Source organism: Mesoplodon bidens (genome assembly GCF_964165515.1).
Source record: "Mesoplodon bidens genome assembly, chromosome: 3".
In the NCBI taxonomy this organism is placed as follows: domain Eukaryota; kingdom Metazoa; phylum Chordata; class Mammalia; order Artiodactyla; family Ziphiidae; genus Mesoplodon; species Mesoplodon bidens.
The window spans coordinates 85541060-85564471 of record NC_138178.1 but is presented as its reverse complement, the minus strand read 5'-3'; the positions used below and the strand labels follow the sequence as shown (position 1 = coordinate 85564471).

Here is a 23412-nt window from a genome sequence, read left to right as displayed (position 1 = left end):
CAGAATAGAAAGCCCCAAATGCATCCACAGTTATTGACATATTTTGTTAGTTAATATATGTCAAAGGAAGCAAGAATATACAATGGGGAAAAGATTCCTCTTCAATAAATGGTCTTGGGAAAACTGGACCACTTTCCCACACCATATAAAAAAATAAACTCAAAATAGGCTAAAGACTTAAATGTAAGACCTGAAACCATAAAACTCCTAGAAGAAAACACAGGCAGTACACTCTTCGACATCATTCTCAGTAATATTTTTTTGGATATGTCTCCTCAGATGAGGGAAACAAAAGCAAAAATAAGCAAATGGGACTACACCAAACTAAAATGATTTGTACAGCAAAGGAAACTCAACAAAAGGAAAAGGCAGCCTACTGAATGGGAGAAAATATTTGAAAATCATCTGATAAAGGGTTAATATATAAAATATACAAAGAACTTACACAATAGCAAAAAAAATTTTTTTTAATGGGCAGAGAATCTGAATAGACATCCTTCTAAGGAAGACATACAGATGGCCAGCAGGCACATGAAAAAATGCTCAACATCATTCATCATCAGGGAGATGCAAATCAAAACCACGAGATATCACCTCACACCTGTTAGAATGGCTACTATCAAAAGACAACAAATAGCAAGTGTTGGCAAGGATGTGGAGAAAAGTAACTATTGTGCACTATTAGTGGGAATGTAAATTGGTGCAGCCACTACAGAAAACAGTATGGAAGTGCCTCAAAAAATTAAAAATAGAATTACCATATGATCCAGCAATTCCACTTCTGGGTATTTATGCAAAGAAAGTGAATACACTAACTCGAAAAGATATATGTAACCTCATGTTCATTGTGGCATTATTTACAATAGCCAAGACATGGAAACATCTAGGTGTCCCTCAACAGATGAATGGATAAAGAAAAAGTGGTGTATATATATATATATATACAATGGAGCATTACTCAGCCATAAAATAAGAATGAAATTCTGACATTTGCAGCAATGTGGATGGACCTAGAGAGTATTACACTTAGTGAAATGTCAGACAGAGAAAGACAAATAATGTATTTCACCACTTATATGTGGAAAAAAATAATACAAGTGAATGTATATGCAAAACAGAAACAGACTCACAAATATAGAAAACCAACCAATGGTCGCCAAAGGGGAAAGGGGAGGAGAAGGGGAAATTAAGGGTATGGAATAAAGCGATACAAACTACTATGTATAAATTAGATAGGCAACAAGGATATATTGTATAGCACAGGGAATTATATTCAATATCTTGTAATAATTTTAAATGGAATATAATCTGTAAAAATACTGAATCACTATGCTGATAGATCTGAAACTAATACTGTAAATCAACTACACTTCAACAAAAACAAAACTTTTTAGAGAAAGACAAATATGTGATCTCTCTTATATGTGGAGTCTTAAAAAGAAAACTCATAGATACAGAGAACAGATTAGTGGTTGTCAGAGGCAAGGAGTGAAGGGTGTGCAAAACGAATGAGGGGAGTCAAACAACTTGCAGTTATAAATAGGTAATGGGGATGTAATGTACAGGATGGCAACTATAGTTAATACTGTATTGCATTTTGAAAGTTGCTAAGAGAGTAAATCTTAAAAGTTCTTACCACAAGAAAAAAATAGTCTTTAACTATGTATGGTGATGGATGTTAACTAGATTTATTTTAGTGATCATTTTGCAGTACATACAAATATCAAATCATTATGTTGCACACCTGAAGCTAATATAATATTGTATGTCAATTATACCACAATTTTAAAAAAAGATAAAACTTGGCAAGTTTATTTTTGTTCCTCAAGGATTTCCTCAATAAAAATTTCATAAAAGCCTGATCCTTGGTCCTGGCAGGTTATGCTACCCTAGATTCAAGTGTTTCTCTAGTGGTTTCTCCAGAAACCTTCTGAGTATATTACATGATGAAGTGAGAAAGAGCTTGTGCTTGACAGTCCCATATACTACCAGCCTTCAAATCTCCTTATTTGTAAATTTAGAAATAATAATGCTCATCTCATAGTGTTATGATGTAGAGATAAGGCATGTGAAAATCCCTGGCATATAGTAACTGCTCTAAACACATCCCCCTTCTTATCCACAAAGTAGTTTACAAATTAATGAAGAAACAAATGAACAGCTTTCCCAAGCAGTAATATTTACCTTATTTATAGAAACCTGTGCTACCAGTTCCTGAAGAAACCAGGTCTTCAGAAACCAGGTCTCTTAGTAGCTTGCCTTGGCCTGTCTCTAGCAGTTTAGTTTTGGAACATTATGCTCTTGAGGTGTGTCATAGTATGTCCTGATCAAAGGACAAGTCTAGTTTTCTCAACGATATTGGTATGGAAGGATCCCTTTTACTAGGTTCCATGAGGTCCTCAGATATGACAAGGCAGAGTCTCTGCCCCTTAGGTGATAACCATCTATTAGAGAATATAAGGTATTTACATAAATAACAGTTACACAAGGTAGAAAGTAATGTATGTTTTAAGTATATAAGAGATATACAGATAAAAATGCTGTCGCGATTTAATAAGGAAAAATTACTTCCAGCTGGAGAGGATCAAAAACGGGTTCACTCTGGGACTTCCATGGTGGCGCAGTGGTTAAGAATCCGCCTCCCAATGCAGGGGACATGGGTTCAATCCCTGGTCCAGGAAGATCCCACATGCTGCAGAGCAACTAAGCTGGTGCACCACAACTACTGGGCCTTCGCTCTAGAGCCCACGAGCCACAACTACTGAAGCCCAAGCGCCTAGAGCCCGTGCTCTGCAACAAGAGAAGCCACCACAGTGAGAAGCCCCTGCACTGCAACGAAGAGTAGCTCCCACTCTCCGCAACTAGAGAAGAAAGCCCACGCAACAATGAAGACCCAACACACCCAAAAAAATTAATTTTTAAAAATGGGTTCACTCAGTCATTCAATAGACATTTATCATAGATGTGTCTCTGCAAGGTATTAGACTAGACACTATGGATGCAAGATTTAAATTATGTCACACTTGTTCTGGGAGAGCTAAGAGCTTAGTAAGGGAGAAAGTCACAGAAAGAATAATTGCGGTACTATGTGGTAGGGACTGCTTTATAAGTGGGATGTTCAACGTGCTTTGGAAGTAGAGATCAAGAGTGATTAACTCAGTGTACAGAGACTGGGGAAGAAATGATGTTTGAGCTGGGTCTTGAAGGATAAAGAGGAGTTTCCCAGATAGAGAAGATTGGAAAGGGTATTTATTAAGAAGTTGCCCTTTTATCTTGAAAAATGGGAAGAATTTAGACATTCAGAAGTGGGGAGAATCCAGAATTGCATCAACAAAGATTGGAAAATCAGAAGAAAGTGTGAAGTGAATTAGTTCTCATGGGTGAGTAGAAATGAATGAATTTGATCCAGTTTGTGGTGGGATTAAAGACAATGGGGAAAACTATTAAAGATCTTCAAACTGGGACAGGATAAGGTTAGAACTTTGAATTAAGACTGAGCTTATAGTTTTGTACAGGATAGTTTGGATAAGGCCACACTAGGAGCAAGGAGGGCAAGTAGGAGACTTATTAAAATAACTAGGTAAGAGGTAACAAAATCATGTAGAAAGTGGCAGGAGGAATGGAAGGGAGAGGCCAAACGGCAGAAGCATTGCAGACATGGGGTATGGTTATTGGCAACCTGAGCGCTTGAGAGGATGCTGTACCATTAACAGGAGTAAGAAACATAAGAGATAAGGCTCGGGAGAAGTGAAAAGTAGACGCACTAATTTTGAGAATCTGCAATAGACTGGTAGGAACAATAGACAAGATGGGACAAGTGGTTAAGGAGAAATGGGAAGTGAGAAAGAGACAACAAATGTGACTACTTTTTGTGAACTTTGGCAGTGAAGGAAAAGAGTTTATGAGGCAAATCTTGAGGGTTTTCACTGTATGATGAACTGGAGAGATTGAGCTAATTTGTAGGTGGAAAGGGAAAATGAAGAGCAGACCAAAAACTGAAGATGAAAGAGAAGGGGGTAAATGATGGAGCAAGGTCATAGTTTCAGAGGTATTAGTGGAGGAAAGGATATGAACTATTTCTGTGACAATAATTTGTAGGCATAAGAGGTGAAGAATTCCAGTTTCTACTTAAGATGATGTCAGATGATTTGCAGATAATTTTTTTCCAGTATGGAAAATCTCACCCTGTTTTGTTTTTCCAGTCCCTTGTCAATTAAACCAATTTCTGACTGGCTAACAACATGGCCTACTTAGTAAGAGACACTTTGCTGCAGTAGAGTGGGAGTTGTGTAATTGTTTTCCCTAGTATTCCTGCTACAGAGAGCTGCTTGTTCAACCACTTCAGATTTGATATCACAATACCCTGTGACTGGCTCCTCAAAAAAAGCTCTTCAATTTGGATAGATGTTGATTTTCACAACTTTCCCAACTCAGACATTTTAAAAGTCAGGAGTAAAAGAATAAAGCTTCTAGAAGAAAACATAATAGAATAGCTTCATGACCTTAGAATAGGCAAAAATTTCTTAATTTAAGGACAAAAACCCGCTAATCATAAAGGGGGAAAAACGTGATAAACTGGGACTATTAAACAACTGTAAAGTCTGGTTCATCAAAAGACATCAATAAGACAATAAAAAAGACCAAGACACAGAGTGAAAGATGTTCTCAATATGTAAATAATATAGACACATACTCAGAATACATAAAGAATGTCTATAAATCAGTAAGAAAAAGTTCAATCACAAAATAGGCAAATAATTGAACAGGCATCTCATAAGAGATTATCCAAAAGACCAATAAACATTTTACAAGGTACTCAACTTCTTTAGTCATCAAAGAAATATACATTAAAACCACAATAAAATATTTTAGCCATCAGAACTGCTAAAATGAAAACTCAAAATATCAAGTGTTGGATAAGGATTTGGAGCAACTATAACACTCATACACAGCTGGTGAGAGTGTAAATTGGTACAACTACCTTGGAAAATAGTTTGCTCTTATCTCATAAAGCTGAACAAATGCATACTCTGTGACCTAGCAATTCCAATCCTATGTATCTACTCAGCAGAAACAACTGGATTCTATGCAAATGTCCTAGTAGAATGAATGAATAAATATGGTGTATTCATGCAGTGTAATACTACTCTACAATTAGAATGAATGAACCACAACTACATACAACAACATGGGTGAATTATACTACATCATGATGAGCAAAAGAAGCCAGAGGCAAAAGAGTTCATGCTGTATGATTCCATTTGTAGAGAGTGCAAAAACAAGCAAAGATGATCTATTCAGTTAGAAAAGAGGATAGTGGTTGCCCATGGTGTGTGTGTGTGATGGGGCGGGGGGGCAACGGAGCTACTGAAAGGGGGAGCAAGAGAAATTAATGGGGATGGGTAACGTTATCTTTCTTGATCTGACAATAGGTACACAGGTGCATTCAATTTGTGAAATTCATTGAGATGTACATTCATAATTTGTGCACTTTTCTGTGTGCTTGCTATACTTCAGGATTTTTTTTTTCGTCAGAGTTCTCAAGTCTGTCAACCTTGTTTCCATAATAAGCTAAATCAAGACAAGATCAAGATTGTAATTTATCATTTTCCTTCTGATTTAATCTATGAATATTTATTTAAGTTATTCATGTTTCTCAGTTTCTACCTTCCAAATCTCTAACTGCCCAGCTCTCCACATCTTGAAACCCTTTAATGATTTCCACACAAGAGAATATTACCCCAAGTTCTGTGCTTTGTGGTCTGTGCTTTTGTGTTATAGAGCACAGAGTATCTCCCTTAAAATACACAACTCTAATGAAATTGATCAAATAACCAAATGGATAATAACATCCATTTAGTTTGGAGTTCACAACCATAAAGTCCTCTCAGCACTACTACAACTATGGACATCCTCGGTTTGCTCAGTGCTTTTGATGCCTCTTGTTGCCACATGCTAGTCTTCTGGTCTCCTTGAGAACATTTGGATGTTAACACCAAGTTCAAGGGAAAATAATGATAATGGAGGGATATTAAGGTCAGGAGTTCCTTGTTTGGGGCAGCTTCGTGGTTTATTAGTTATTCACCATTCTGGAGAGACAAGTAACTATGCAAAAATACCTTCAATATGAACATCCGGGTACTAAAGGGAAAAAAATGAAACATGAACTAAGTTTTAAAGAATAAAAATAAGCTTAATATCATGGATTCCTGGTATTTTTTAAATAATGCATTACTGGTTCGGAGGGCATGAACATTTTGCTTGGTATTGCATTTCACTGAAAATGTGATTTGCAAGAAATGACATTTTTAATAATGTTCCATTTTCTAATCCAGGAACATGGTGTGTCTTTCCACTTATTTTCTTGTTCTAATATGTAAAGTTTTGGGCTTCCCTGGTGGCGCAGTGGTTGAGAGTCCGCCTGCCGATGCAGGGGACGCGGGTTCATGCCCCGGTCTGGGGGGATCCCACATGCCGCGGGGCGGCTGGGCCCGTGGGCCATGGCCGCTAAGCCTGCGCGTCCGGAGCCTGTGCTCCGCAACGGGAGAGGCCACAGCAGTGAGAGGCCCGCATACAAAAAAAAAAAAAAAAAAGTAAAGTTTTAAAGATTTCTCATTTAGGCCCTGCCCATTTCTTACTGCGTTAATTAATTTCTAAGTAAACACGAGTGACGACTTTGAAATTCCTGGGGACTCAGGGCTCCCAGGGGAGCCCAAATGAGCACAAAGTGAATCCTTTAACCTCTTTAAATTGTTTCTCTGCTAGTATAATTCAGGAAAGAAAGATTTCCTACTCATGTAGCCTCAGATAAATCTGTCTTTTTATTTTGGCTGGGACAAAGGAAAGAAGAGAAACACATGGTCGTGTTTTACCATTCTGTTGTTGGGGTGAAAATATTAATGTTATCTCTCTTTTTTTAATTTATAAATTATTGGTTCACAGCTTTCATCCTCACGACACTGTGAAGAAAGGCAAAGCATTCTTTATTATTATTATTATTATTATTAACTTTTGGCTGCGTTGGGTCTTCGTTGCTGCATGCGGGCTTTCTCTAGTCGTGGTGAGCGGGGGCTACTCTTAGTTGCAGTGCACGGGGCTTCTCATTGCGGTGGCTTCTCTTGTTGCGGAGCACGGGCTCTAGAGCGCAGGCTTCAGTAGTTGTGGCGCATGGGCCTAGTCGCTCCGCGGCAGGTGGGATCTTCCCAGATCAGGGCTTGAACCCGTGTCCCCTGCATTGGCAGGCAGATTCTTAACAACCGTGCCACCAAGAAAGTCCTAATATGTTACCTCTAATCAGCTAATTTTCTCATTATTATTGCCCTTCTACAGTACTGCCATTAGGCCCAGGAAAAAATAAATTATTAAAGAACACAGAAGTGTCTCCGACACTCAGGATGGGATGAAACCCTTAACAATCACTCCCATGATTATTTTCATTTACTTGTCAAGGAAGCACTTCACATCTCTTGCTCTGTCTTTGAAATAAAAGGCAACCATGTTCAAATGCCAGAGAGCAGAGGTTCTCAAGCGTTTTAACTCAAGAACCCTTTACATTCTTAAAACTGACGGCCCTAAAGAGCTTCTGTTTATGTAGGTTATGTCTATTGACATTCACCATAATCTAAATTAAAACTGAAAAAAATTATTAAATCACTTAGAAATAATAATAAACCCATTATGTTAACATAAATAATATATTTTATGAAAAATAACTGTATTTTCTCCAACCAAAAAAATTTAATGAGAAGAGTGACATTGTTTTACGTTTTTGCAGATCTCTTCAATGTCTGGCTTAATAGAAGATAGAGGGATTCTCATCTGCTTCCACACTCAATTTGTTAGAATATTACACATCATACAGCCTTTAGAAAATTCCACTGTACATTTATAAGAGAATGAAAGTGAAAGTGCAAATGATGTCATAGTATTCTTAGGAAAATAGATTTGAACTTGTGGACCCCCCAAATGGAATTGGTAATTTCCTGGGATCACCAGACCACAGTTTGAGAGCCACTACCACATAGGGTTGGCAATTTCACATGGTTCAACCTCATATACATCTCTTTCTTCAAAATATTCAGTGCCAATAAGTCAAATAAATACTTACATCTCTTTAAACATGGTATTCACTGCTTCTTAATAATTGCCTTTTATAGTAATGTGTGGGTAGTGTGACACATGTATCCAATTTTTACCCACATAGATTTATGAAATCAGAAAATATACCAGTAGAAAAGTGCTAAAGGATAAATGATACATGTGGGAAATTCAGGAAAACGAAAGACTAATATACATATAAAAACATTTTTCACTACCGCTACTCAAAGAAACCCAAATAAATCAACACTGGGTACTATTCTTCAATAGTCAAACTGACAAACTCTTGGGGGTTTTATTGTAAAAATATGAATCCATATCATCATCACATTTAATGTTATCAAGCTTTTGGGAAAATGCTTGATAATGAGGTATGAGCTAGTTCAACCTCACTAAAAGGCAGTTTGATAACAGGTATAAAAAAGCTTGGGATTTGCCCTGCCCTTTGTCCCAGAAATGCCACTTCTGAAAATTATTCTAAGGAGTTTATCATGGATGTACACTAATATTTATATTACAAATCCATAAGAGTATATGTTTTTATATTCGGTGCTTTTTATAATATTGTTAAATAGGAATATTCTAAGTGTCCAATGGTAGAGTTAAATAATTAAGAAATTATTGAATAATATTGTGCAGTTATTAAAAATGATATTTAGAATAATTCAGTAATGACAAGGAAAAGTGTTCATGAAATATTAAGTGAAAAGGAGTATGACAAATCAATATGTATAGCACAACACAATTGTGTAAATGTATGCGTGCCTTTGCAGAGAAAGGAGGTTAGAAGGCAATTGTGCCATGTCCATGTTGCATGTTGAGCTCTCCATAGGAAGCTTAGCAGAAGGAGAGTTAGAGCAGAGGTCAAGTTCTACTCCATTCGCCTAGCTCTGCACCTTGTGCACAGGGCTGTCTACAGCCAAGGGAAGGGGATATCTTTTTCTGAATTTTTCAGAAGCATCAACTGGACTATTGATAGCCCTGGGATTGTGACCAGTATATATTTTCTTCTCCTGGGTAATCTGTATTTTCTATATTTTCATCAGTGAATAGTATTACTTTTTTTTTTTGCAGTACGTGGGCCTCTCACTGCTGTGGCCTCTCCCGTTGCGGAGCACAGGCTCCGGACGTGCAGGCTCAGCGGCCCTGGCTCACAGGCCCAGCCGCTCCACGGCATGTGGGATCTTCCCGGACCGGAGCAGGAACCCGCGTCCCCTGCATCGGCAGGTGGACTCTCAACCACTGCGCCACCAGCGAAGCCCGAATAAGTATTACTTTTGTGAAAGAAAAAATACAATTATTTTTAAAATTTATTTATTTTTTATTTTTGGCTGCATTGGTTCTTCGTTGCTGCACACGGGCTTTCTCTAGTTGCAGCGAGCGGGGGCTACTCTTTGTTATGGTGCGGTGGCTGCTCTTGTGGAGCACGGACGGGCTCTAGGTGCACGGGCTTCAGTAGTTGCGGTGTGTGGGCTCAGTAGTTGTGGCTCACAGGCTCTAGAGCGCAGGCTCAGTAGTTGTGGCACACGAGCTCAGTTGCTTTGTGGCATGTGGGATCCTCCTGGGCCAGGGATCAAACCCACGTCCCCTGCATTAGCAGGCAGATTCTCAACCACTGTGCCACCAGGGAAGTCCCCAATTATTTATCTTTTTACAAGCAGACAAGTGATAGTAGTTGAAGCTGGGGGATGGGCACATGGGTATTCATTATACTGTTCTATTTTTTCATGTGACATTTCCTATAGTAAAAATATCTTTTTGACACCCTTATGGACATAATACTTTATATAACCTGCTCTTTGTTAAAATATGAACCCGTATCTCGTCATAACTGGAGTTTTGGTCTCAAAATCTCTGAAAGACTTTATCTAACACCTGAAGAGTCTCTAAAAGATTAACTTTAAAGCTATGCAGCAAGTACAAGCCTCTGCTAATTTAACCTGGAATGTTTCAGCAAGATTAATAGTGACCTTTTAGACTTCAGAAAGCACTATACTTACCTCACGTATCCACTTAAAATCTAAGCCTGTGGGAGTTTTCAATTTGAAAAAGATTAGTAGGTCTTGGTTGATAGTTCTGACCTGTAGCAGAAAAGTATTCAAAACTAGACACAGAAACTCTCTGTCCTTTTTTCCCCTTTCTTTGAGTAAATAAAATAATTCTTAACTTGATAAACTGTTTACTTGACAATTATCAAAAGCTAAATTGTCACTTTCTGAAACGCTTGCTAGAAATTTGCTATTTTAAGCTGTCTAATTGTCCCTTGTGCTTCAATCAAAAGTGATAGGAAAGTTTTTTCTCTCTTACCAAATGTACTTATTTGCTGATCACTATTCCATCCTTAACTGAAGTTGTCTACTTTAACTTGAGTGAGAATTTCCTTTTTCACCTTGACTCTGTGAATTCAAGAGAGGTCAAGTCAAATTTTATCTCTAAGCTCTGGACCCATGTATCCAATTTCTCTAAATATCTAATTCCATTTGGAGGTCTCCTAGCCACTTCAAATCCACATATTCATGGCCGGGAGGAGATGGGGGACCGTGGCTGACTAAATTAAAATTTTTTATTTTTATTTTTTTAAGTATAGTTGTTTTATAATATTATATTAGTTTCAGGTGTACAGTACAGTGATTCAGTATTTTTACAGATTATACACTGTTAAGTGTTATTACAAGCTAACACCTGTTCAACAGTGAGTCCTTCCCTTTTCTCCCCAAGCCTGATCCTCTTCTCGTGTTCCCCATCTTAATGAATGGCTCTATCATCCACCCAGTGGCTCAAGTTAGAGTCCTCAGCAGCATCATGTTTTTCCCCTCCCCCGATCTCCCCACATTTCCTCTCACCTACTTCAAACTATTCTCTCCCACAATAGCAGGAGTTATCTGTAAAAAAGCAAATCGGATCATGCCATCCCTTTGTTTAAAAACCTTTGAGAGGGGCTTCCCAGGTGGCGCAGTGGTTGAGAGTCCGCCTGCCGATGCAGGGGACACGGGGTCGTGCCCCGGTCCAGGAAGATCCCACAGGCCGCGGAGCAGCTAGGCCCATGAGCTATGGCTGCTGAGCCTGTGCGTCCGGAGCCTGTGCTCCGCAACGGGAGAGGCCACGACAGTGAGAGGCCCGCGTACCGCAAAAAAAAAAAAAAAACCTTGAGAGGTTTTTCATGGCTTTTAGGATAAAACCAAAGTCCTAAATCCTATGTATGGTCTACAAGGCCCCAGATGATTTGGTCCCTGCCCACTCTAGCCACTCTCAGTTCCTATCAGTTCTCCCAAACACCCTGCACCTCCTTCCTGCCTCAGGACTTTAAATATGATGTTTCCTCTATCTAGAAAGCTCTTTTTCCCCACTCCCAGCTGCACTTCTAATGAATTCCCATTAGCCATCTAGAATTAGCAACAGTTAATAGTTGGCTAATATTTAGAGGGAGCACTTCTTAGGTACTAAATAATTTAATCCCCAGAGCCACCCTGTGAGGTGTGTTATCATCTCCATTTTACAAATGACATAACTGAGGTTGCAGAGCAGTGAAATAACTTGGCCAAGGTCACATAATTATTAACTGGCAGAGCCTGGATTCAAAAACAGCCATCTGGTTCCAGAGCCTATCCTCTCTTAAATATTACCTTATGCTGCTCTGCCATTTCATCCAGGAAATCTTTGCTCTAGACCTCGAATTATACTTGCTGAGTAAATGGGAGGAAGAAAGAAGGGAGGAAAGAGAAAAAAAGAAGGAAAGAAAAGTGAAAAAGGATTCTCAGTTTATGCATGTCAAGTTGCACACTCTAGTTGATTTCAATCTTTTTCGATTGGAGGTTTTCTGTTACAATTGGCCAAAGATTTAGCTTCTTCAGTTTGATACCATTTGCATGGGAAAGATATTTCCTGGAAAGCCTAAGAAAAAGGCATAAGAAGAAACATTGAGTGTACAATATACTATTATGTAACAAGAAAGAATTGGCAGAGACACATAAAATTTAAAGACATTTTTAGTAAATGTTATGAAACTTCTGTAGACAATCTAGAGCACTTCTGTGTCCCAATAAGGGGAATGTGCACCTTGGGGTAAGACATAGACATTATGAACAGAATGGTCTGGGTTCAAAGGCAATGTCTTTGAAGATTTCCAGAAGATCATCCATTATATTTTGCAAAGACCATCAGATCATTTGGCTGATAGAATGAGATAGCAAGATTCATTTTGATGGGAAGTATGGATTCCAAAAGGTCCGTGAAGAGGAATGACCTTGGGAGTGGAGAGTAGGAAGGTAGGCTGGGTCAGCTGGGAATGACAGGGTGGCAGCATGAAAGCAGAAAGTGCCTGGTGAGAGGAAGGAACTGCAGAATAGGAGGGGGAGATAGACTGTGATTTATAGGCTGCAGTTGGTAGACTAAGAAGCAGACAATCACACCAAGTAGGACAAGTATGCAATGCTAAGGGAACTCAGAGGCAAAAGCAAGGGGATGAGAGTAGTGTCCAGAGGAGAGAGAAAACTTGATATGAAGATTAAAAGGACAGTGGGAATTGCCAAATGGTTTCAGGGGAGGGAGAATATTCCAGGTGAACAAAGGGTACAGAAGTAAATGTAAGAAAGCTAAGCTTACTGAGAGAACTGCAGCTAGTACAGCATGACTAGAAATTCAAGTGCTGTGGAGACCTGATGGGGAATAAGATTGGAGAGGGAGGAGTTCCCTGGTGGCCCAGTGGTTAGGATGCTGCAGGTGTGGCCAAAACAAACAAACAAATAAACAAACAAAGCCTCTTTGCTGCTGCACTGAGGGAGCTTTATCTTGAAAGTGATGGGCAGCCATTTAATATCTTAAGTAGAGAAGTTTTACTTATCAATTAATCAAAAATTTTTTGATCACCAGTTGCCTACCATGTTCCAGACCCTACGCTAGATGCTAGAAATTCAAACAAGATTTTTAAAAGAAGGGAAAAAAAGATTTATAAGGAATTATTCCATAAATAATGTGACCAGTGCTTAAAGGAAGTATTATGTACAAGGTGCAATAGGAACATAGAAGTTGCTTGTTCTGCCTGCCTCCTTCACAGCCTAGGTGAAGCTTGAGCTGTGTTCTGAAGGGTGAAAAGTTTTCTAGATGAACAGAATGCAAAGTTACAGAGGTATAGAAGAGTGTGGGAATGACCAAAGAGTCAGTATGAAAGGAGGAGAAGATGGATGTATAAAAATGGCAGGTGAGGCTGAATAAGTTGAAGACAGTCAGACCATGAAGATTCAAGTGGGTGTGCTAAGGGATTCAGACATGATGTATAGATGATGGGTGTATTAGTCACTGTTCTCCAGAGAAATAGAACCAATAGGAGATAGAGAAAGAGAGAGAGAGAGAGAGAGAGGGAGGAGGGAAAGAAAGGTGGGAGGGAGGGGGAAGGAAGAAATGATTCTAAGGAATTGGATCATGTATTTGTGGAGGCTAGCAAGTCGAAAATTCATAGGACAAGCTGGCAGGCTAGAGATTCAGGTGAGTTGATGTTGCAGTTTTGAGTTTGAAGGCTGGAAACTCAGGCAGAATTTCTATGTTGCAATCTAGAGGCAGAATTCCTTTTAATTTCTTTGGGAAACCTCAGTCTTTCGCATTTAAGGCCTTCAACTGATTGGATGAGGATGAGGCCCACCCATATTATGGATTGTAATCTACTTTACTTTAAGTCAACTGATTGTGTAAATGTTAGTCACATCTGGACAAACCATGACACCACTTATATGAAGAATCTAAAATAGTCAAACTCATGGTGGTTGCCAGGGGCTGGTTAGGGGAGGAAGCAAGAAGGTACAAGGGTACCATGCACTCCTTTGATCAAAGGATATAAGGTTTCAGTTACATAAGATGAATAAGTGCTAGAGATCTATTATACAGCATAGAGCCTGTAGTTAACAATATTGTGTTGTATACCTAAAATTTGACTCAGAGGGTAGATCTTATAATTGTTCTTATCACACACTAGCAAAAAGTTAATAATCATAAAGAAGGCAAGGAGAACATTTTAGAGGTAACGGGTATGTTTATAGCATAGGTTGTGGTGATAGTTTCACAGGCATATACTTATCTAAATTTATCAAGTTGTATACATTAAATATGTACTGCTTTTGTATGCCATTCATACCTCAATAAAGTGGTTTAAAAAATGTTAATCACATCTACAAAAACACCTGTAATCTAGCCAAGTTAACAAATAAAATTAAATGTCACAATGGGGAAACATACAGGCATAGGTGACTAGTGAGCTGTTTATATATTTATTTATGTATCTGGAGATCTGGAAGGAGTACTGGGCTGAATAACTTAGAGCCAAGGAGTAGTTGAAGTTATGAATGAATGAAATTTCCTGCAGAGAGTAACAGTGTGAGATGGGGAGAGCACTGAGGGTGGACCATGGGAGACATCAACATCTTAGGGAGGGGGTGGATGAAGAAAGTGATATCTTTGAAGGTGACTGAGAAGGAGCTATCCACGAAGTTGGAAAGGTACCAAGAGAGCATAAAGTCGCAGAAATCAAGGGAGGAGAGAGTTAGAATGGATGCTAGAGAAAGGCCAAGGGAGATAAGGACTGAAATGTCTCCACTGGATCTTGCATTTAGGAAATCCCTGGTGACCTCAGCTAGAAGAATTACTCCTGGGCTTCCCTGGTGGTGCAGTGATTGAGAGTCCGCCTGCCGATGCAGGGGACACAGGTTCGTGCCCCGGTCCGGGAAGATCCCACATGCCGTGGAGCGGCTGGGCCCGTGAGCCATGGCCGCTGAGCCTGCGCGTCTGGAGCCTGCGCCTCCGGAGGCTGTGCTCCGCAACGGGAGAGGCCACAACAGTGAGAGGCACGCGTACCGCCAAAAAAAAAAAAAAAAAAAAAAGAAGAGTTACTCCTGAGAGAGAGGTGAGGAAAGAGAGACCCTGAATTTAGGGATTCTATTAAGAATGTGAAGGAATCTTGCATGTGAAAGGAAAAAGGGTAAGACAGTGATGGTAAAGGAGGATATGGGATGGAAAAAGTTGGGGGGAGGTATGTGTATAAGAAGAACATGTTCATGTTCAGAGAGGAAAGGGCAATAAGAGAGAGACAGAGATAGAAGTTACAAGAAAAAAAGGGTAATTGACAAAGCAGGGTTCCTGAGGAGGCATGAGGGAATGGGATATAGAATACAAGTAGCCTAGGACTAAAAGAGATATGGGTGGTGATAGATAACAACTCTCAGAGGAAGACACGGCTCTATGAGTGTTGGAGAATAATAAACCCTAGAGTTGGAATGGACTTCAGAATGTCTTTAGCTTCAGTCAGGTAGGGCATTAATGTCTCCACTTTATAGATAAGAGGGCTGTGGCCTGGAGAAGTTCATAGTTTACTTATTCATATGACATTACCTTCAGAACCACTTTTTAAACCTTTGGGTAATAAGACTGCCAACTTGTGGGGCTTCCCTGGTGGCACAGTGGTTAAGAATCCGCCTGCCAGTGCAGGGGACACGGGTTCGAGCCCTGGTCCGGGAAGATCCCACATGCCGTGGAGCAACTAGGCCCATGTGCCACAACTACTGAGCCTGCGCTCTAGAGCCTGCAAGCCACAACTACTGAGCCCACGTGCCACAACTAGTGAAGCTTGCGTGCCTAGAGCCCATGCTCCGCAACAAGAGAAGCCACTGCAATGAGAAGCTCGTGCACCGCAATGAAGAGTAATCCCCCGCTCACTGCAACTAGAGAAAGCCCGCATGCAGCAACAAAGACCCAACAGCCATAAATAAATAAATAAATATTTTAAAAAAAGATTGCCAACTTGTGCCTTCCAGAAAGAACATTACTGCCTAACAGATCTGTGACAAAAACAGGCTCTGCCTTATTTCACTATTTTTCTGATTCCCTATAAGAGAACCCACTCCTGTTCATAAGCTCTACTGACTCTTTTGCTGTATTTAAAATAAGATACTAGTAAAGAGGTTCTGGGAATTCCGCGGTGGTCCAGTGGTTAGGACTCCGCGCTTTCACAGCTGAGGGCATGGGTTCAATGACCAGGAACAAAGATCCTGCAAGCCGTGTGGCTTGACCACAAAAAAAAGAGAGATTCTACTCTTACGTTAGTTATGAATATGTTTACTTTCTTGTTATTGTTATGTATCACTTGTGAAAAATATTATTTTAGTTAGAAATAACTCCTTTTAAACATTTTTATAGAACCATGGCTATAAACAAAGTTTCTATTTTGCCAAAAAGTTAAATCCCAGTAAAATGTCCTTAAGTCTGTTCCTGACACATAAACTTAGAAAAGTGATAAATAGAACTCAAGGTGCCCTTTAAAATTAAAAGTGTAATATTGTGTGTGCACCTTCTATATCCTAACAGGTCTTTCTTGCCTTTGAAATGCTGTAGGTGGTGTGGCTTCCCTTCCAACTCAGCATTTTTTGTGAGGGTTAGAGAAGGTTTGAGCTAGACTCTGACCATCTCATCCTATAGACAAAGAGTTTTAACCTACAGTTTGCATGTTATCAGCTGTGGACTCTAATGTTTCTAATAATTGCGTAAGCAACAATTTTGTAGTGTTCAAGTGAGACCATTCGTGAATTCATTGTTATCTGGGCCTCATAGACATAGCTTTTTGGAGTTTGTTTCCTATTTTTAACCATATTCCACTTCCTAAATCTGCCTTCTAAATTATACTTTCAATTAGGCATTAGCCAGCGGTGGATGACTCTTTTCCCAGAGGATAGCTGACTAGAGACACTTTCTTTTTTCAAAAATTAATTTATTAATTTATTTTTGGCTGAATTGGGTCTTCGTTTCTGCGTGCGGGCTTTTGTCTAGTTGCGTCGAGCAGGGGCTACTCTTCGTTGCGGTGCGGGGGCTTCTCATTGCAGTGGCTTCTCTTGTTATGGAGCACAGGCTCTAGGCGCATGGGCTTCAGTAGTTGTGGCACACAGGCTCAGTAGTTGTGACTCACTGGCTCTAGAGAGCAGGCTCAGTAGTTGTGGCGCACGGACTTAGTTGCTCCGCAACATGTGGAATCTTCCAGACCAGGGCTCGAACCCGTGTCCCCTTCATTGGCTGGCGGATTCTTAACCACTGTGCCACCAGGGAAGTCCCAGAGACACTTTCTTGATGTCATAAACTTTTCTGCACAAGATGCTGCTTTGGAAATAGCTGTTGTCACCTGAGAAAACTCTGTTTTATATGTGAGACATTGAACATCAAGGCAGATGGCTTGAGGATGGGAATTCGGGTAGGAATAAAAACAGGCAAGGAAGCACTGAGGGAGAAACATACAGGTTTTATCACTCTGTGGCCCACTGTTACTGGAATATTATAAAATTGTTGCTCACATGCTAGCATGTGACTTACAAAGCAACAACAGGTGAGATGCATGAGGACATGCATTCCATTTCTTTAATATCTGTTCCCCTGAAATCAATGAAATGATGTAGTGTTGAAGACATGCCTTGCAGTATGCCCAGATGTTAGAAGAAAGCAGCTGTCAGTATCGGGACATTCGCCCACCCTTGGCTCAGGGTCTCTGGCCTGGTCTGACTCTGAAACCTCAGTGCTCTGTCCTTGGACTTGACGCTCAGTGCTGTGTAACCCCAGTGGATCCTGTATTAACCCAGAAATACCTTGCTTGTTTCTGTGCATTTACCTGTGAACTTAAGTACAATAAACGGAATAAATTGTTTGTAAACAAAAAAAGTGGGGAGCTTTAGCCCATGTAACTTCCCTTGTGCACCCATGTGTTCTCCTTTGGTAAGGAGGAGTTCATATGTTCAAATCTCTTTGTGCTGCCTCTCAGCTGCCCAAAGCCTTCTATGAAACCTTGGTTCTCACAATACTCCCATCTTCTTATCTTCACTTTCCAAATCCTATCAAAATTTACCTGTCCTCTGTTTAATTCTCCCTCTTTAATAGAAGGCTGCCTGATATGGGAAACTAGTTTAATGCTAGGAAGGAAGGTTTTTTCAGAGATGCTCCATTTTCATATGAAGAAATGAATCTTTAATGGTAGCATTTCTAATACCATGATAAGTCAGAGGAGGGATTAAAAATGACCTTGTCTGTCTTGCTACTACTAGATAGAAGAACTAAATTAATTGTGGAAAACAAATTGCAGAAAGAAAGCAAGATTATTTCAAAGACAACACATGTCAGTGAGTCAGAGAGCTGTTGGCGGTTCCACAGTTTGTGTATAGGAGGGAGCACTGGAACTGTTGGAAGGACAGGCTTAAAGTTGCTTTTACATGTCACTTTACCAAAAAACGGATAAAAATGTTAACTGATCCCATTAAAGAACAAAGGGGGGGGTGGTTGCTGATGGAGTCTATTAAAGGGTATTAAACCACGCCTCAATTTTTCCTTTTAGGTGCCAGCCACCTTTACAGTCAGGTAGCGTATTCATTGAGGGCCAATTATGTACCAGGCATTAGTTATAATCCTTTAATTATACTTTTAAATCCATAAAAGTATAAATCATTTGATCTTTTCCATACAGTCCAATCATGAAGCAGTGGGGAAAAAATCTACTTATGCATTTTTCCCTTATCCCAAATCATCACATTCCTAGACACAGACTGGTAAATAGGCTCATCCAGTCATCCCATTTTTACCTGTGAATATCCTGTATAAAGACAGGCAGAGACACTCACTCTGTTACATTCTGAAATATGCTCACCTCTCTAAAGAGGTACTGCATAATCACTGAGATATTTACCCAGTTCACAGACTAATATGACCCACTGAGAGGATGCATGTTCTTACTCTTTCTACATATCTATATATGCAATATACTCACACCTTTGTAATAAAACCCTAACAGAATAACGGACATGGAAGAAACATCAGCCAGAGTGGCACCCTGTTTTTACACATCTCAGCCACAAAAAGGACCATTAAAAATGACTTGGGCATTGTAACTCTGCACTTAGCAGATTGTGGAATGACATACTGATGGATTTAGAATTTTAAAATATTACAGGCAAGATTATATACTCCCCAGTAATGTATAAAGAATCTCATCCTCTAGTTAAAATCTCAAAAATCTTCCATACGATTTCTCACAGACAGCTATTACAAAAGTAAATTCAGATTGAAGAGAATGTTTTGTCATTTCTTCAGGGGGAATTCATGACCGCCAGCATCAGTATCACCATAGATTTTTTTTTCTTTTTTTTTTTTTGCGGTACGTGGGCCTCTCACTGCTGTGGCCTCTCCCGTTGCGGAGCACAGGCTCCGGTTGCGCAGGCTCAGCAGCCATGGCTCACGGGCCCAGCCGCTCCGCAGCATGTGGGATCCTCCTGGACCGGGGCACGAGCCCGTGTCCCCTGGATCGGCAGGCGGACTCTCAACCACTGCGCCACCAGGGAAGCCCCCACAATAGATATTTTTAAACACAAATTTGTTGTTCCTTTTCCTTATCTACTAAATGTAAATTAGAGGTTGGTTCTTATGCACACTTGAGTAAAGATACACTAGTCTGTCTGCTGGATAACCTGGGTGCTCTCTTTCTGCAGCCTAGCAACAAGCTAGCTCAGCAGGGTGGCTCTAAAGGCTCAGGCAGAAACTAGAATTGATAAGGAAAACTTCACAGGCGATTGGTCTCAAAAGCCTTGTTTTTTAAACCGATAAAATTGTAACCCCAATAAAAAAGCTTAGTTTTCCAAATTGGCTGGGTGATCCCTGCTCCCTCTCCACTCCTCCAGAAGTATGTGATGAAGCAGGGACTTGGGATCCCTCATCCAGAACATTTCCCAAGGTGCATTCCAGTTGTGCCACGCCCAGGCACAAGTCTCCATGTGTTGGCTAGCAGCTCAGGGATCCCAAGCATTGGGCTAGCCCAGAGTCTGTAAATTTTTGTTTTGGGTCTGCATTGTTGTTGTGTTTATTCAAGCCACATATTGCTTGATAATACTGAAGTTTGAACCACTGGGCATGTATTATTTAATATATTTACCTATAATTTGGAAGACGTAAATACCACATCAAAAATCGTACCCCTATTCCCATAGACATTACATTACTTTAGATAGTTAAGAGTTGTATAAATGGGAATAAATTACAGAAAGACTTTTTTGGAATTTTGACTTAAAAAGTATCTTCTTTAGGGCTTCCCTGGTGGCACGGTGGTTGAGAGCCTGCCTGCCAGTGCAGGGGACACGGGTTTGTGCCCCGGTCCGGGAAGATCCCACATGCCGCGAAGCGGCTAGGCCCGTGAGCCATGGCCGCTGAGCCTGCGCGTCCGGAGCCTGTGCTCCGCAATGGGAGAGGCCACAACAGTAAGAGGCCCGCGTACCGGAGAAAAAAAAAAAAAGTATCTTCTTTAAATTAGGTGCTTCATTAAAATGTCATTATATCGAAAGCTTAATAAGTTTTTTTTTGTAAATATGTAGAAAAGGCTTAAGCATGTGTGTTGATTCTATGATCTCAATTCAGTACACTGATAGCTCAACAGTTCCTGTGGTTATTGAATGAGATTCTCTTTCTGCCAGTTAGAGCTAGCATGACAAAACTGCAGAGACAATTCTTAAGAAGTTTAAGTAACTCTTTGATGACCTCAGTCAAGTAGGTGAAAATTCTGTGATAGGATCAACAAAGTGAAAACTTTATCTTGTTGGGATAAAACCATGTGCATCACCATTTGTAATATTGTATTCTGAGTATTACAAGGAAATATCTTTCTGCAAGGAAAATCTAATGGAAGCAGGAAGATCCAGAAGACAACATTACAATGGGGAACCACTGAAGAACATAATAACCAGATTAAAACTTTTCAGTTTAGATAGAAAATCAAAGGGAGAAAGGAAAGAAGACCTAAATCTGTAAAATCATTAAGGGTTGAAAAAAGTAAGTATAGTTGTTCATTAAACCCTGAAATCATAGAATGAGGACATATCTCTAAAACTTTATTAAGTTTAGGCCAATTAGATAGACGTATAGGGACTTCCCTGGAGGTCCAGTGCTTAAGAATCTGCCTTCCAATGCAAGGAACGCAGGTTCAATCCCTGGTCAGGGGACTAACATCCCACACACTGCAGGGCAACTAAGCCCACACACTGCAACTACTGAGCCCGCACTCTTGAGAGCTTGTGTGCCACAACTAAGGGCCCACGCCCTGCAATGGAAGATCCTGCATGCCACAACTAAGACCTGATGCAGCCAAATAAATTTTTTTAAAAAAGAAGTATAACTTCACATTAAAAAAAAAGAACTCAAATCACCTTAAGTGGTGATATAGTAAATCTTTTACAACTTAAGATAAACCAATCTGGTAGAGTCTTAGTGAAGTACAAAGAGTGGTGAGTGCCTAAACTTTGAAGTTGATATCCAGGAGAATAGCCAAGACTTACCACCCCTTTTCTGGTGATGCATTCCCTAGAGATAAAATGTTTGATGGGCCATGCAACTGGCCCAATGCGATGATCATTATGATTTTAGGAAATAAAACCCAGATGGATAGAAAAGAATAAGTGATTAATTAAAAAAACCACAAGACACTTGTGCTTTGGCTAAAAGATAATTGGGATGAACATATGTACATAATGTTGTACATTTTATTATACATATGAAAGCTAAATTTTCTCATAAAATATTAACTTGTGATTCACTTCTTGTGTTATTTTGAGATAAACATGTTTTATTGGCTTACAAGGCCTATATAATCTGTGCTCTATTCTCTCCCCACCCCTTTGAGATCATCTTCTATCACGATCCCACTCATTCACCCTATGCTAGCTATACTGTCCTCCTTGCTGTCCCTCCAGCACACTCTCCTTTTCCTCCCTCACTGCCTTCACCTGTGCTGCTCCCGTTGCCTGGATGCTTCTCCCCCACACGTATCCATGGCTCGCTCCCTCTTTTCACTAAATGCTCTATGGAAATGTCACTTTGTCAGAGAGCTCTTCCCTATTTCACCAAAAATACCACTGTCTTTGCTGGCTGTTTACCCTATTTTATTTTTCTTTTTAGCACTTCACAACACCTAACATAGTATACAGTTGACCTTTGAACAACACAGGGACCAGGGGCACCAAGCCTCTGCAGAGTTGAAGATTCGAGTATAACTTAGAGTTGGCCGTCCATATCCCAGGTTCCTCCGGATCCGCCAGTTCAGTTCCGCAACCACAGATTCAATCAATGTCAGATTGTGTAGTACTGTAGTATTTACTATCGAAAAAAATTCACACTTAAATGGACCTGGGCAGTTCAAACTCACGTTGTTCAAACTCATGTTGTGTATGTATTTGCTTATCATATTTCTTGCCCATCTGAATATAAGTCAGCTCTCTGTTGAGGAGGGACTTTATAACCCAAGTCCAAAATAATCCCTGGCATAGTATACATATTCATCATATACTTGTTGAATGGATGGAGGGTGAATCAGGTTCAGTACGTTTTGGACTACTGCTTATGCTGGATGGCCTGGGTACCATAGATACTGCCGCCTGGTTTGTTACAGTACAAATTTGAACAAGTGTTAGGGTTTATAATTCCATTCAATAAGCATAGTTTCATCTAGGTAACCCTGCTCCTTAAGAACTCTCATTCCACTAATTTTGAAAAGTCCAGAGCCCGTCCCCAGATTTCTGTGAATTTCCCAGGAATGTTTTGTTTTTTCCTGCTTTCACCAACTCAGTTCAGTTTTGGAATCATCTTGTCGTCTTGTGCCTGGTTTCTCTCCCACACCTGTCGACCCACATGTGGGAACTTCTTAGTTTTCAGAAAACGCATGCAAATGACTTATGTTTTAGCAAACTTGACTGATGCTTTAGGGAAGTTGGGGAATTCCACCTACTGAGAGGATGGGATTGGGATTGGGGCAATTACATCAGAGCAACAAAAATAACTTTAGGTGAATGTTAAAGAGTCCTATTTATTAAAACCTTTCTGCCATCCCACCATAGGAGACTCTTCACTGGTAGATTCATTCTTATGGGCTTCGATCTTTCTTTATCACCTCACATTCCTAGGATCCTCCCTCTCCGAGATTGTCTTCAGAGAACTTTTCTTCCTCTGTCTTTGTTTGGTTCCTACTCCCAAACTCAACTCTGGATTTTTCTTTGCATACTCAAATTCATCAAGATGCTCAGCAGACCAAAAACAAACAAACAAAAAGCAAACAACCAATTTACTTTCTTAAGATCCACCCTCGAAAGATGGATGCAATTTTTCCCCTTAGTTATGAAAAATTTGCTAAGGCTTCCTAGTTAGTAGTCTCAGGTAGTATAGTATATTTCTTATTATATGTCTTAAATCTTTTGGGGGGCTTCCCTGGTGGCGCAGTGGTTGAGAGTCTGCCTGCCAATGCAGGGGACGCGGGTTCGTGCCCTAGTCCGG

At 40.0% G+C, this 23412-nt stretch overlaps 1 protein-coding gene across 2 annotated transcripts in view; it reads left to right on the top strand.

The window, feature by feature from the left end:
- USP8 (ubiquitin specific peptidase 8) overlaps positions 1-23412 on the top strand; it is a 101177-nt gene that overhangs the window by 16214 nt on the left and 61551 nt on the right. The gene's annotated exons all lie outside the window — the stretch shown is intronic.